The sequence below is a fragment of the Microcaecilia unicolor genome, chromosome 10, assembly GCF_901765095.1.
Source record: "Microcaecilia unicolor chromosome 10, aMicUni1.1, whole genome shotgun sequence".
Taxonomy (NCBI): Eukaryota; Metazoa; Chordata; class Amphibia; order Gymnophiona; family Siphonopidae; genus Microcaecilia; species Microcaecilia unicolor.
The window spans coordinates 181,439,108-181,446,029 of NC_044040.1; positions in this window are offsets into that span (position 1 = coordinate 181,439,108).

The following is a 6,922-nucleotide window of genomic DNA, read 5'->3' on the forward strand; positions in this document are numbered from 1 at the left end:
TTTTATTGTAGATGGCTTGGCTATAATTGCTGTGTTTGCTACTGATATACTTTGTCATATTTCACTATGGCAAATTAGCACCCAATTATTGGCACTGATTGGCTCGTTAATTTGCACATACAAATTGGGCACATGCCCAAATTTATGTATGCAATTTTGAGTGCCATATATAGAATCTGGGGCTTAATGGGTGGAATTCTATAAATTGGTGCCTAAAAAATCAGCACAAAAAAGTGCGTGTGATATTCTATAAACCCACCTAAAAGTTAAATGTGGTTTATAGAATAGCGCTTAATCCCAGCGATCACGCCTACATCTAGGTGTGGCCATTTCCACCAACAAAAATGTGTTGCAAATGCCTGCACCTATATTTAAGCACAGAGCCCCCTTATTCTAGAATTATGCATGTAACTAAAAGTCTTGCCCCTGATCTGCCCTGATCCATGTCCCGTTTTCTGACTCGTGCATAAAATTTAGGCATGGATCCTGTGCCTAAATTTACGCACATACATGTTAATTGAATCTAATTAGTGCCAGTTGCTTGTTAAAAAAGCCAATTTCTGATGCTAATTAGCTCATTCAATTAAAATAGACATGCAAAATGGGCACTTGACAAAATTTGGGTGCACATTTTTTAGCGCTTTTTATAGAATTAAGGGGAATGGTGTAAGTGTACACTTACACGCGAAAATGCTGGTATTCCCTACATTTACATGTGAAAGTGGTGCATAGATATAAGCAACAGTAATAGAATTGCCCTTCACCTCTTTTGCTATGAAAAAAGAGTGGTAGAAATCAAAATGGCATAGAATAAAAAGCTAGAAAATCAATTTAATAACATATGTAATGCATAAATCCAAAAGCTCCAAAACCAATGGTGGTCATAAAAATGACAAAATTAAAGAATCAGCCAGAGCGTAAAAATGAAGTTGAAATATGGCCCTGTTTTGATTAAGAATGCTGCTTCAGGGAAAATATTAAAATAATACCATAACAGTGGGTTGGCCTCAGAGGCAAATAATGCTAGATGCTGATTGATGGGATTCATATGCTACCCAAATATATTCCAAGAGATGTCCCAGATTGGTGATGTAATATCAATGTTGGATTTATGTAAATGGAATGGGCAAACACTAGGACCATGTGATCTATAGATTGCATACATAATACTTATATAGACTCATTAAATAAAAAGTTGATAAAAACATGCACAGTGCTTTAAGATGATTGATATTTGCATGGACTATATGATAAATCTGATCGACCTCCCTGCAAGAAACATGTTTGTATCCTCGCGAAAGTACCTCAACCTGCACTACCCCAACTGTAAAGGTCTCAAGTACAAAACTTATTATGGATCCAATTTCTCCTTCCTGGGCAGCCAACTCTGGAACGCTCTCCCTAGACCTATCCGAGCAATCCATGACCACCTACCATTCAGGAAATAACTAAAACCCATTTATTCAAGCAAGCCTACCCAAAGGACCCAGATTAATCTTATGAACCCATCTACCTTACATATACCGAAGAGAAAACGACATTGACCTAAACTCTATCTCCCACCTTACCTTCCTCTCTATCACCTGTCTCTACCTACCCATCCATCCTATTAATACCCATCCATCCTATTACTATGTTTATACTTAATTTCCTACTTTACAAACAAAATTCTGTGTTACCTATTACTATGTAAGCCGCATTAAGCCTGCTTTTAGTGGGAAAGTGCGGGATACAAATGTAATAAATAAATAAATGTATAAAATAGTGTGGAATTAATTATACGTGGAGCTTTATTCAGCAACACAATAGCCAGTAAAAGCCTTAAGTTATCAGGTTATTATTTACCAGATAGTCAGCAAAACATCCTGTTGTCTCTGCATCACTGAATGTAGAAGCTTAGGGCCAGATTCAGTAAATGGCACCCAAAGTTAGGCGCTGGAAAGATCTGCGCTAAACTAGAATTCTGCAAATGGTGCACACTTATGAATACTAACTTAGGGGGTCTTTTACAAAGACAAGCTAGCATTTTTAGGGCGTGATAATCATGAGTGCATGCTAAATGCTAGAGACACCCATATGGATGTCTCTAACATTTAGCACACGGTAAAAAGGTTAGTGTGCCTTTGTTAAAGGGGCCCTTAGCACAGATCTCGCATCTAACTTTGGGCACTGATTTACACCTGCTAAAACTTGGTCGAAATGGTAGCACCCTATTTATAGTAGTTGGACATGCAGGTCATAGTATTCTACCTTCTAGGAATGACCCCTGATCCACCTATGATCCTCCCATAGCCACACCCCTTTAAGTTGTGCACTATGAAATTTAGGCACGGATGTTATAGAATAGAGATTAGGGCAGATGCATGTTCAAATCCACATTGTTGCCAATTCATGCCAATTGAAGTACTTGTATCCAAAATCCACTAAATTCAGTGCAACTAAAAGTGTTCGTAGTGGGTTTTGGAAATGAGCCCTTCAATTATTAATTGTTGACACCTTGTTAACTCATTTATTTGTGCGCACATCTTTGGGCGACCTATATAAAATACGGAGGGAGGGGTTGGGTTAAAGATTCATATGATTATTCTAGGCCTGGTGTACCTGCATGGCCAAGAAAACGTGGCAAAGTTAACTGGATAGCAGTTCAATATTGCCAGTATCTAGTTAACTGTAAGTCCCACTCTTGGATCGCTTCCTTTCCACATTTATCTTGGTAAATTTTAGCTGGACACAGGTTATGTGACCCCACCAAGGCAAAACCTAGTATCGGACAAAATTGTTAAAATGAGTTCTGAGCTAGTTTTGTGGATGCTTGGTCTTGCCACATGCAGTGATGCATAGAGGTTGGATGCAAACAGTTCTCCTTGAACTCAGATAGCATCATGTGGCTTAAAAAAAAGCTCTGAATTTGCATTTAAAGACATATTTTCTTGATTTTCTACACATTTTTCAAATTTTGCTCTTTAAAAAAATACATTTTAAAATGCTTTAATTTTTGTTTTAAATAATGTTATGAAGTGAATTTGAAGCAAAAGTCTAAACATACCTAACATGGAACTGCCAAAAGAAACTCTAGAATAGTTATTCAGAAGTACAGACGGGGAGGGGGAGACTATATGAAAATTTTTGTTTGTATATGCCTTGGGACATTATCAGGCTTATTTTCAAAAGAGAAGGGCGCCCATCTTTTGACACAAATCGGAAGATGGGCGTCCTTCTCCTAGGGTCGCCCAAATCAGCATAACCAAAGCCGATTTTGGGTGTCCACAACTGCTTTCTGTCGCGGGGATGACCAAAGTTCCCGGAGGCGTGTCAGAGGCGTAGCGAAGGCAGGACTTGGGTGTGCCTAACACATGGGCGTCCTCGACCCATAATGGAAAAAAGAAGGGCGTCCCTGACGAGCACTTGGCCGACTTTACTTGGTCCATTTTTTCTTATGACCAAGCCTCAAAAAGGTGCCCGAACTGACCAGATGACCACTGGAGGGACTTCCCCTTACTCCCTCAATGGTCACTAACCCCCTGCCACCCTCAAAAAACAACTTTAAAAATATTTTGTGCCAGCCTCAAATGTCATACTCAGCTCCATCACAGCAGTATGCAGGTCCCTGGAGCAGTTTTAGTGGGTGCAGTGCACTTCAGGCAGGCGGACCCAGGCCCACCCCCCCCCACCTGTTACACTTGTGGTGGTAAATGTGAGCCTTCCAAAACCCACCAGAAACCCACTGTACCCACATCTAGGTGCCCCCCTTCACCCATAAGGGCTATGGTAGTGGTGTACAGTTGTGGGGAGTGGGTTTTGGGGGGCTCAGCACACAAGGTAAGGAAGCTATGCACTTGGGAGCAATTTGTGAAGTCCACTGCATGCCCCTAGGGTGCTTGGTTGGTGTCCTGGCATGTAAGGGGGACAAGTGCACTACGAATGCTGACGCCTCCCATGACCAAATGGCTTGGATTTGGTCATTTCTGAGATGGGCGTCCTCGGTTTCCATTATTGCCGAAAATCAGAAATGACCATCTCTAAGGTCGACCTAAATTTCAAGATTTGGGCATCCCCGACCGTATTATCGAAACGAAAGATGGATGCCCATCTTGTTTCGATAATACAGGTTTCCCCGCCCCTTTACAGGGCCGTCCTGCAAGGAAGTCCCCAGGAAAACTTGGGCGTCCCTTTCGATTATGCCCCTCTATCAGGCCTATTCTTCTAAAGTGGAAACAGTTTGATACCACCAAGACACTACCTTGGTTAGGCCATCCCCTAGAGTTGGTAACTGTGAGTTGAAGGTGTTGGTAAAGAAGGTCACTCTTAGCCCAAAGCTAATTTAAAGGAGGTCAGAAACTGGGGAAACTGTTTATTGTTCAACAATTGCAAGGATACTCCACAAATATGACCTCTATGGGAGGGTGGCAGGAAGGAAGCTAAGGCCAAAGAAACATTTATGAACACTGCACCAAAGTGCAGACCTTTTGGTATCCGATGCTAAGTGTTAAGTGGTGCTGTGTTTTTCACACCAGTCATTTTGCTGACACCATCCCTACAGTAAAGCACAGTGGTAGCATTATTAGATTATAAGAATTCTTTGCAGTGGCGGGGATAGAGAAGCTTGAGAAAATTGAGGGAAAAATTTATGGTGCAAAGTACAGGCAGCTTCTAGAGGAAAACCTGTTCCTGTCTGTCATAGACCTCGTACTAGGGAGATAATTCACTTTTCAGAAGGACAGTGATCCCAAGTAATGGTGGAGTGGGTCTGCAAGAAGTGAATGTCCTTAAGAGGTCAAGTCAAAGACCAAACCTGACTCCAATGAAAAGTCTGTGGCAACATTTTAAAAACTGTGGTTTTCAGATGATCCTCAGTCAGCTGGAACTATTTTAAGTTATTCCTGTTGTAAGAATGGGCAAAAACTGTCCATCCCACTGTGACTTTCAGCTGTAATTGCTGCAGAAAGAGCTTCCACCAAGTATTGAATCAAGGGATGTGAAGACTTAAGAAATGAAGACTCTTTTATATTTTTGAATATTGATATTTTTCCTCAAAAGTGTAGAGTATGTTAAATAGATCAAAGAAATAAGTTCTTAACTTCAGTGCATTTTGAACTTTTTTTTTAAATAGCAAAATGTGAAAAATATACAAATGTTTTAAGACTTTACATTAAGCAAGTAGAAAATATAGTGCGCATATTGTCAACTAGAATTTACAGCACTCATGGTAAGGAAGTGATCTGCAAATTATCTTGGTGTTTTTGACCAGTTCAAGGCGTTAGATTAGTCTTTGAATAGATGCTGAAAGTGAAGAAGAGGAGGTATTCTTAAGTGTCGTCTTATTTTCTGGATATGAGTGGGTATAATGTGAAACTGAAATAAGACATAGATAACATAATAGGACATTAAAATGGTGTGCTGTCAAGCAAAATATGTCTGTATATAAAAATTAGATTGTTGAATAGATACAGTGGTGGAAATAAGTATTTGATCCCTTGCTGATTTTGTAAGTTTGCCCACTGACAAAGACATGAGCAGCCCATAATTGAAGGGTAGGTTATTGGTAACAGTGAGAGATAGCACATCACAAATTAAATCCGGAAAATCACATTGTGGAAAGTATATGAATTTATTTGCATTCTGCAGAGGGAAATAAGTATTTGATCCCCCACCAACCAGTAAGAGATCTGGCCCCTACAGACCAGGTAGATGCTCCAAATCAACTCGTTACCTGCATGACAGACAGCTGTCGGCAATGGTCACCTGTATGAAAGACACCTGTCCACAGACTCAGTGAATCAGTCAGACTCTAACCTCTACAAAATGGCCAAGAGCAAGGAGCTGTCTAAGGATGTCAGGGACAAGATCATACACCTGCACAAGGCTGGAATGGGCTACAAAACCATCAGTAAGACGCTGGGCGAGAAGGAGACAACTGTTGGTGCCATAGTAAGAAAATGGAAGAAGTACAAAATGACTGTCAATCGACAAAGATCTGGGGCTCCACGCAAAATCTCACCTCGTGGGGTATCCTTGATCATGAGGAAGGTTAGAAATCAGCCTACAACTACAAGGGGGGAACTTGTCAATGATCTCAAGGCAGCTGGGACCACTGTCACCACGAAAACCATTGGTAACACATTACGACATAACGGATTGCAATCCTGCAGTGCCCACAAGGTCCCCCTGCTCCGGAAGGCACATGTGACGGCCCGTCTGAAGTTTGCCAGTGAACACCTGGATGATGCCGAGAGTGATTGGGAGAAGGTGCTGTGGTCAGATGAGACAAAAATTGAGCTCTTTGGCATGAACTCAACTCGCCGTGTTTGGAGGAAGAGAAATGCTGCCTATGACCCAAAGAACACCGTCCCCACTGTCAAGCATGGAGGTGGAAATGTTATGTTTTGGGGGTGTTTCTCTGCTAAGGGCACAGGACTACTTCACCGCATCAATGGGAGAATGGATGGGGCCATGTACCGTACAATTCTGAGTGACAACCTCCTTCCCTCCGCCAGGGCCTTAAAAATGGGTCGTGGCTGGGTCTTCCAGCACGACAATGACCCAAAACATACAGCCAAGGCAACAAAGGAGTGGCTCAGGAAGAAGCACATTAGGGTCATGGAGTGGCCTAGCCAGTCACCAGACCTTAATCCCATTGAAAACTTATGGAGGGAGCTGAAGCTGCGAGTTGCCAAGCGACAGCCCAGAACTCTTAATGATTTAGAGATGATCTGCAAAGAGGAGTGGACCAAAATTCCTCCTGACATGTGTGCAAACCTCATCATCAACTACAGAAGACGTCTGACCGCTGTGCTTGCCAACGAGGGTTTTGCCACCAAGTATTAGGTCTTGTTTGCCAGAGGGATTAAATACTTATTTCCCTCTGCAGAATGCAAATAAATTCATATACTTTCCACAATGTGATTTTCCGGATTTAATTTGT